Source organism: Falco naumanni, chromosome 1, assembly GCF_017639655.2.
Source record: "Falco naumanni isolate bFalNau1 chromosome 1, bFalNau1.pat, whole genome shotgun sequence".
NCBI lineage: Eukaryota > Metazoa > Chordata > Aves > Falconiformes > Falconidae > Falco > Falco naumanni.
Genome location: NC_054054.1, coordinates 32,106,081 through 32,115,238, shown reverse-complemented (window position 1 = coordinate 32,115,238; position 9,158 = coordinate 32,106,081).

The window sequence follows — 9,158 nt, the reverse complement described above, 5'->3', positions numbered from 1 at the left end:
TTAGTAAGGCTTGTTCCACTTGCCAGAGTTAATACTGTAGCGGAAATGGCCTTAGCATCCAGACTGTCCTAATTCAGAACAGGAAAAATAAAGGTGGAACTGTATCTTGCAAACATTTCTTGTAATCCCTGCAACCCAAAGTCCAATAAACATTTCTGAGAACTTTCCCTACTTGAAAGGACTTTCTTAAAAGAAGTGGTTTAGTGGCAGTTTTATCCGCTTCTTTTAAGAAAGTCCTTTCAAGTAGGGAAAGTTCTCAGAAATGTTTGTCCAAAATGGGCACCTCCCTGCGGTCTTCCTTCAAAGAACAATTTTAAGCTCAAGAGCACCTGAAAACTGGGCAGTTTAAAACAAAAATTGCAGAATACAGACATGTTGGTATTTTATGTGTGGTGTGGTACCTATCTCAGGCAACATTAACTTGTCCTTCACTAGGAATTGCTCTTGACCATTTATATCTCTCCTAATCGTACATGTTCAACATGCTGTAACAGTGATTCCCTTTAATGTGAAATGCACTATACAAACATCAGATGTTATTAGTATACTATTATCAGACATAATTAGCCTTACGTATATTGTTTACAGAATACACAAGGGTGCTGGAAACTGTTCTACATGCCTCCTGAATGGATTGTACTTATCGTCTGCTTTAATCTTCAAAGTGGAAGACCAGCAGTTGAATCTGCCACACAGTAAATACTACACCTTTCAGAAAGTGATGGGACTAAGAACAAGTGACTTTCCAGAGGAAATATCACTAAAAGAGACACAATTACGTGCTTGATAGTACAAATAAATGGGTTGTATGAGCTATTTCTCCTTCCTCACGCTGTCCTTTGCTGTAATAGTTGCTGTCTTCATCTCCATAGTATCCTGCTACATAAGAGTGCTTCATCTTTGCAGGCAAGTACATGACATATCGCAGATGTGAAAGACATCCTGCAACTGGTAACGACCTTTAGGTGGACTAGTGCTATGAGTAAAAGGGGAGGGAGTTGGGTTGAGTCTCATGCGCCTGTTTGGTGTGTGCGATCCCACTGTAGACTCCACTGGAAACCTTGACAGTTAGCTGTGTTCCCATTTTCCAGGGCTTGTACTTCCATACACTATTTCTTCATTCATGAGAAATGTGTGTGTGTTTCCCAAGGCACCACATCTAGAAAGTGATGCTCGATTGCCGCCAGGCCCTGGTGTAGCTGTCAGGTTGTGTTAAGCATCCTCAGATGAGCAGGGGCAGGTCTGGGGCTGCAGCCTGAGGCATCGAGCAGAGGCGGGCAGCTCCTTCCTACCTGCGTCCCCAGTACCATTCCTCCCAGCCGGCTGTGGTCCCCAGAGAGTGCCTTGACAGGCTTTCATCCTTGCACGGTGTGCCCTGTTGTCCTTAATGCACCCTGGGTTGAAAAAAGTCCTGGTCTGTATTCCTGATGCCAAGTTTCAGTGAAAAGAAGAACCGCAAGCATGGAACAATGATATCTGATCAAGGGTTTCGGTCTGTGGAAAAGCTAATACGTAATAATTATTCTGAAATGTCTGTTTTGAATATCTCTGAATATCACAAGCTCTATATTTCATCCTCTTATATTTTATTCAAGAATATTTTTCAAATAAGGAAGCTCTATGGACTTTTTTCGAACTCCCACAACAATGAAACAAAGTGCTCTGTGGTATCTGGCACGTGAAGACCCTTGCTGTGACTAACAGGGGAGAAGGCTGGTAAGTCAAATCTTATTTCCTGTAACCAGTAACAGTTTATGAGGCCTGCGGAGACCAAGCTGATAAATAAAGACCAGGACCAATCCGAGCATGGTGTGGGGATCAAGGACAGCAGGTAACATATTTATAAATGGGCTATACATAATTTATTGAAATTAGCATAAAGTTACAGTTTTACAACTCTGTAAGTCTTGAGTTACACATCAGCTGTAACAGAGACACCTCTTTAAATCTTAATATATGCAAAATGACACTTGTTACCTTTAGGTTTTAAAAAAAAAAGTCCTTCCAATACAATTAAGAAGCAATTCTTGTCTTCTCGCTGCATTAATTTATGCTTGTTACTTAAACAAAGAAACACTTAACTTTAAAGTAACGGAAGTCTTAGGTTTGTGACATTGTAATGTTTATTGATACTGCAACAATTTTAATGGAGTGCATTAACTGATTATTAAGACTATGTTCTCACAAAGTGATGGAGATACTTAGCAAGACTCAAAAGCAACAGCTTAAGTAGGTCATATTATGCCAGGAAAGTTATGCTCGTTGATAAGCATAATATTTGGGCTTAAGTTTGGAGAGGTTTTAGAGAGCACCCAAACTATATATCCAGAGGTTTTTCAATCATCTTTTTTAGAGAGGTAAAACTATATTTTCCTGTGCAGAAGAACTGTTCATAATCATTTTAGTAGTTAACGTTATTCACCTTTTACAGCAAGAAGATGGTCTCGTGCTGTAGTATTACCTCTTTGGACTTGAGCTATCAGCTATAGTTTGGATCTGTTTGCTTTAGGTAAAGAAGCTAATGATGGAGTCAGTCATCCTTGTCAATCCTTGAAATATCCTTCTGTATTTCTAAGAAATGTTCAAATTCCTGTTCCATGAATGCAGCTTAAGAACAGGACAGAGAATATTTTGCTGTGATTTGATTTTTAAGGCCCTTTGTTACTTTTTCCTGCCTTTACTGCCTGAAGCATCTTTCTGCTAGCACTGAGCCCAAAAGTTCAGAGATTTATTCAATACCTTTTAAGTTCTGCTATGTGTGACACATACGAAAGGCTGTTATATATTTTCCTTGTAAAGAGACACAACTGCAGTAAAAACACTCCTGTCAGTTTCTAGGTTTTAAGAGAAACAGGCAGGGAAAACCCTGCGTATTGGCTAAGGCTGAAGGCTGTGACGAAGAGCTTCCTGTCTTGGATTCCTATTCAGGTTTAGTGTCTACTACCGTCTTTCTTTGGGAAAGCAAATATTGGTCTCGTTACTCCCTTAATTACCCCTTATAAAGCCAAAAATATTTGTGTAGGTTGAACTGTAACCAACTAAAAAGCAGCTACTGCCTGCGTGCTTTTGTCCATAGGATGTCTTACTTACATGTAAGTTCTTTTAAGACAATAGGAACTGTAATTATGGCCTGGGTTAGATTTTAGTTTTCAGTACTTTACAAGAAGCTACGCTGTTAACAGACAGAGACTACCTTCTTATTCTGGTGAAGTCATTCATTACATGCATGTTAAAGATGGGCACTTGAGGTCTATAGAAAACCCCCGGGAATAGAATAATGTTAAAGAAAACAAAGCGTTACATTTCTCCCTGCGTATCTTAAGGCAGGGGACCAACATCCAATTTATACTGCAAGGAGAGTGGGGATGGTTCCTGCACAATGTGCAGTGTCGGGTTGCCAAGAATAAAATCCTCCAAAATCATTCCACGGTTTTTATGGGTAACAGTGGGCTTGGATCAAACCAGTTTATGTGGCACAGACATCACTGGGAGAAGTTGCTGTGACAGGAGAAAAATTTTCTGATGTATGGCACAGAGAGGTCTCCTAATTGCAAGATCTCACAACTATGCAGCAGAACTGGTTTGCCTGATGAAGTAAGACAATTACTGTAGTACTCGATCCAGAGAGGGCCCTCCTCGCACCTGACTTGACTTGAGATCCTTTACTGATTATTGTGGCAGGAATGGAATGGAATGGACTATTCAGATGGAAGGGACCTACAACGATCATCTGGTCCAACTGGCTGGCCAGTTCAGAGCTGACCAGAAGTTAAAGCACATTGTCAAGGGCATCGTCCAAATGCCTCTGAAACACTGACAGGCTTGGGGCATTGCCCACCTCTTTGGGGAGCCTGTTCCAGTGTCTGACCACCTTCTCAGTAAAGAAATCCTTCCTAATGTCCAGTCTTAACATCCTCTTGTGCAGCTTTGAACCATTCCCATGTGTCCTCTCCCTGGACCCCGGGGAGCAGAGCTCAGCACCTCCCTCTCCGCTTCCCCTCCTCAGCAAGCTGCAGAGAGCAATGAGATCACCCCTCAGCCTCCTTTTGTCCAAACCAGATGAATCCTGAGTCCTCAGCCACTTCTTATTTCCAGTTCTTCACCAGCTTTGTTGGCCTCCTCTGGATGCGTTCAAGGACCTTCATATTAGATGATAATAATGGGTAATCACCAATGAACTACATATTAAGGAAGTTTACTGTATTTGAGATGTATTAGATACCAGCTGGTTTGATTTTGCTGTTACATTTGCAGATCTAGTTTAAAGGTCTGTACAGAATTGGCATGTAGGATAATTAGTTGTATGGAAAGTAAGTTCAAAGAAATGAGATTTATTCTCTCGCCTTATGGCAACACATTGCCTTTAGGTAACTCACCTAGAGTTGTCCAAAAGCAGTTTCAGGGATGAAGACTCAGAAAGGAGATACTGCCAAGCACTTCTCAACAATAAGTTACAAATGGTGTCATTGATTAAATAATCTGTAATTTTTAAACTAGAGTTTGAGGTGTTGAATGCTTTATTTGGAATGCACAATTCTATACAGAATTGGTGCATATATGGACTTTGAAAGAGTACCGTGTTTGTGCAAGATTATTTATTTTGGCAAAAATCCTCACTTTAAATCACTCTCAAACCCATCTTTTAGGCAGAAGTCATTTGGATAGAAGACAAATAAGCGTGGCTCTTGTACCTAAGCAGTGGCTCCGTAGGCAGCACGTGGAGGCCAGCAGGCTGTACAACACAGGTGCAGAAGAATTGCACAGGTTTGAAATGTGAGATGAGTCTTTTCTTCAGTGTAAACATGCTCAGCTGGCTGCCAGTAATTATACTTGCTCGTCCTGCTACCGGCAACACCACGTCCAGTGTCAGCCAAGGGTTAACAAATTGTGTAGGAAGAAAACAATGGATTTCTTATAAAAGAAATCTTTGAACTGTCTGTGAATAATAAAGGAGTCAACAATGTCTACTTTCCTAAAGCACTTTGAGATCTGTAAATTAAGGTTTATATAAGAGTGTAAATATTATTATTTATTTAAAAGCTCTCACATTACCCTTCACCACTTCTCTTCTTCCTCTTCCTCCTTACTTGTTTGTTGGGAAGATGCTATTTGCATTCATGTATATGTGTCCAAAGTGGGAGGCAACGAGAGGATGTGGCATGTAGGATTGGTAAAAGGAACAGGATCAGGGAGGAGAGTGGATGAGGGGTGTGGGCAAGGTGAGGGGAGAGGCTATAAAAAGAGTAAGGAAAGGTTAGCAAGAGGGGAATAATATTGGATTTCTTTTGTAATTAAAAATTTCTTACCTTAAAGCATCAGCAGATCTTTGTTTTGGGATTGGGGTTTTTTTTAATGGACATTTTTTTAATGGACATTTTTTAAACCTTTTAGTTAAATCTTCAAGACAAATAATAAAAGTTTAGAGCAGCTATGGTAAGGAAAACTTCTAAAATTTATCAGGGCTTTAGTTGTCAAAGCATGTGATAGGATTCATATTTTTAGCATTCTGGCTGAAATAAAATTCAGACTACTGCTGGGGCTGTTTTTTCACATGCCGTGTCTTAGTCTGCACCTCTTTCCCTGCCATCATGCCTCCCCTGGGACAAAGTGGGAAGCACTCACCATCATACTGCAGGGCTGTGCGGAGCGCCCACCGCTCTGAACCCACAGTCCCCCATGCCTGTACTGCAGGCTCTGGGTGAGCAGTCCCTTATGTTTTGGTAAATGTTGAGAATGGGTACTGGTATATGTTAGTAGCAAGACATCAACTAAATAGGAAGTTAAAAGAAGATACTGCAGGAAGAGTAAAAACAATTGTAATGTGTGACTTGAACTGAAACCATAGCTGTCATGGGAGGATGTGAACAAAATAACCCTACTCACTTGTATCCCAAGGATGCATTTGTACTGGCAAAAACATTTGGGGCACGGTCGTAATAGAATACACTGGTTTTATAGTGAAGGGGCTGCTCGATTTTTATAACACTGAAACAGATCCCTTTTTCCTTTCAAACACATCTGTCTAAAATTGTTGGACATGGTATTCTTTCATAAAAACTGTCCTTCCTGTATTGAAATAGTTCTTTTTGTGTTGGAAAGCCTTTCCTGTAGTTTTTCTCTCTGTGATTCCTTCACATTTTATTTCCCCCTCCTGTTCCTGGCACTGGCTCTGTTGAATGTTGTCTCTTTATGACTTTCTTCGCTACTCAGCTCTGGAAGTATGTTCACTACCATAACTCCATTCATTTTTTTGCATATCACTTATGGAAGATGAAATGCACAGTGTTGTAATACAGAACCTTGTGATAGGATTCTGGTTCTTTAGACATTAAATGAAGTGTTTTCTAATTGCTGTCAAAGTAGTCTTAGGAGTTCTTTACTATTCCCAACTATAGCAGAAATAATGGGCAAAAATTTGTTCTGAGGATGCATTGCAACCATACTCACCTAAAGCAGAAGAGTGCAGGGTAGCTAAAGCAGACAACTTCCTGGTAGGTACTGAAGCTTCAAAGACAAATTTATAGTTCTTAATGGAAAATAAATTAATTAGTCAACAACAAAGTTGTAGCATTTCCATTGTGTTCCAAAATCAAAGCATCCTATATAATGGCTGGTTCAGAGTCTGCCTCAAATATTAATCCTTAGTAAATACCCAAATGTACATCAATATGAATTTAATATTCACAAAATGTATCTGACTGGGTGTTTTCATTAATAAAATTAATTGCTGAAGTGTTTACATGCAGAATACTTTCGAGACAATAGAGAAAGCCAGGGCTTAAATTCTTCCAGGTAACAGCACAAAGGGAGGAGGTGTTCTTGAGCTGAGTATGGGTAAGTCCTCAAGCAAATAGTTGTTCTGGCTGTAATTCATACAGAAATCAGCACTGGTCTCCCTCAGTAATGATCAGGGCTGTGTGTTTTACATATCTGAAAGAAGAAAGGCAAATTTATATTAATGCTTGTTCCCAAATATAGACAACTAGATTGATTCTAGTTTCTGAACAAGTTAAAAGAGACAATGTTGTGTCCGAATGGTGGAAACAATACCAATTCTTTTCAGAGCTATGTAGCTGTTTTCTAGAGTCCCAACATCTTCAATGTACAGGAAATGTTCAGCTGTGCATTCTTTGGATTTGTGGAACATTGCAAATTAAATTGAACTGTAAGAGAGACAGTTTCTCTCCTAATGTTAGCAGAGAGTCTTGCTCATGCATGCTGTCTTTTGAAGCTGTGTCTACTGAAAAAACAAACCTCATCATGTGAATATTATTATATTAGTGAATATATATCTTGGGCTCTGATACCTTTGCCGAATGGATGACCATTTCTTTTACCTGCCTGTAATTATTTTTGTTTTAGTTGTGATTTAGGTGAGCTTGGTTTACTGTACTAGGGCCTGGGTCTTGAAGATGAATGGGGTTGACACTTGTACAGCAAGTATCCATGTTGTGTGGGAGTTCTGTAAGGGAGCTTGTAGCACAGATCTCTGTTATGTAGACATGCTTCTTGGTTGTGTTATAACTTCTTGCGATATATAATAGCTGGACAGAGTTCACCTCTCACAGAATTTGCACATGCCAGGAATTTTTTCTCATTCTCTGTTTGAGACGTTTTCTGTGGTTGCACCTCCTGCTAAATGCTAGACTATCACAGGTATTATTCCAAGTATCTACAGAGTAATCCAGCACCTTTGTGAGAGGAAATCAGGACCCTTGAAATTTGCTTGCTTGCCTTGTTTTATTCGATGTTCCCTATCCAAGAATATTTTTTGAAATTAGGTCAGCTGCTTCAAAGTAAACCCTGAAGAGGGATGAAAGAGCACTGGGTTATTCTTCCTTAGCAGCAGCATCTTTTGAATCTATGCCAGATGCATGAAAAGCACTCTGGACTGTCGCTCCAACTGCCCTGGTGTCCTGGGAAGAGTTTCAGCCTCTTCTCCAACCCTGAATGAGGCAAAGGCTTCTAGAACAAATGACACCCACCTTCATTGCTTGTGGCTACCTCTTTATGGAGACTCTTCCAGACTGATTGCAGAACATCTACCCTGGATTTCTAAGAACAGACTTTGGATTGCCTGCCTTTGTGTGAGCAACGGGCTTTTCTTTCCTAAAGTTTTTTTTTGAGAATATGATGGGTCTGATCTAGGATTGTTCCCTTCCTAAAACATTAACACGGTCAGCACATAGGATTGTGCTTAGCAAATGGAATGAAGAGCGTTGGATTAAAAATGCTGTGGAAGACGTCACCATGCTCTGGCTGAGCCCTAACTGGGTACCTGGAACGCGCACATCTCATACCTTCTCACTGTCAAAGCTGGGTTTCACAAACAGTGACTCAGAAGAGAATAAGCCACAGCTGAGAGAAACACAAGGATTCCCAGTTAAAAGCTTCATCTGATTTCTTACATGTAGAGTATCAATGAAAAACTGTATTTAGATGCAATGTTAAAGTACACTTCTGTTAAGAAAACTGAGCCTGTGAACCACCAAGGTAGACCTTGAATCCATTTTCCACCGTGTCTTTCCACTTTGGGCTGTTTTCCGCTTCACATGGAAGAAAAATCGGTTTCCTTTCCATAGCCACCTCTGTGCAAACTGAGCTGGGACGGGTGAGGCAGGGCTGGTGCTTTCCTCCTTGGGCTGCAACGTCAGCCATGCCCAGGGTGATGGGGGGGCGGTGGGGTCTCCACCAGCAGCGCTGCTGCGGCCAGGGGAGGTGCTTGGTGGTTCCACTGCCATGATGTGATGCTGCGTACAGAGCCGCGGAGGCTTTTACAATCACTACTTACTAAACATTTCTGATGCCGACACAGGAGAAGAGTAAGTTCTGACTCACAGCTCCAAAGGCTGGGTGTCTCTGTAGGGCTGAAAGGTGCAAAAAGCAAGAGTGTTATTTTTCTAAGTTACTAAGTCACTAAGCTGCTGGGAGATATGGCCATGTACACGCAGACAAAGCAGATCTGGTGATTAGGCGGCTGGTTTACAGCTTGTTTTCTCAGTGTAAGAAAGTTGCCAGTTAAAACAGAAAAAAATTCAAAGATAATAAAACTACAGTGCCTAATTCAGTACCACCACTCCCAGCTCCCCGTTAAGCTTATTTAAACAGACAGCAATGCTAGTGACCGCTTTGTCTAATCTGAAATACCATACTGTATT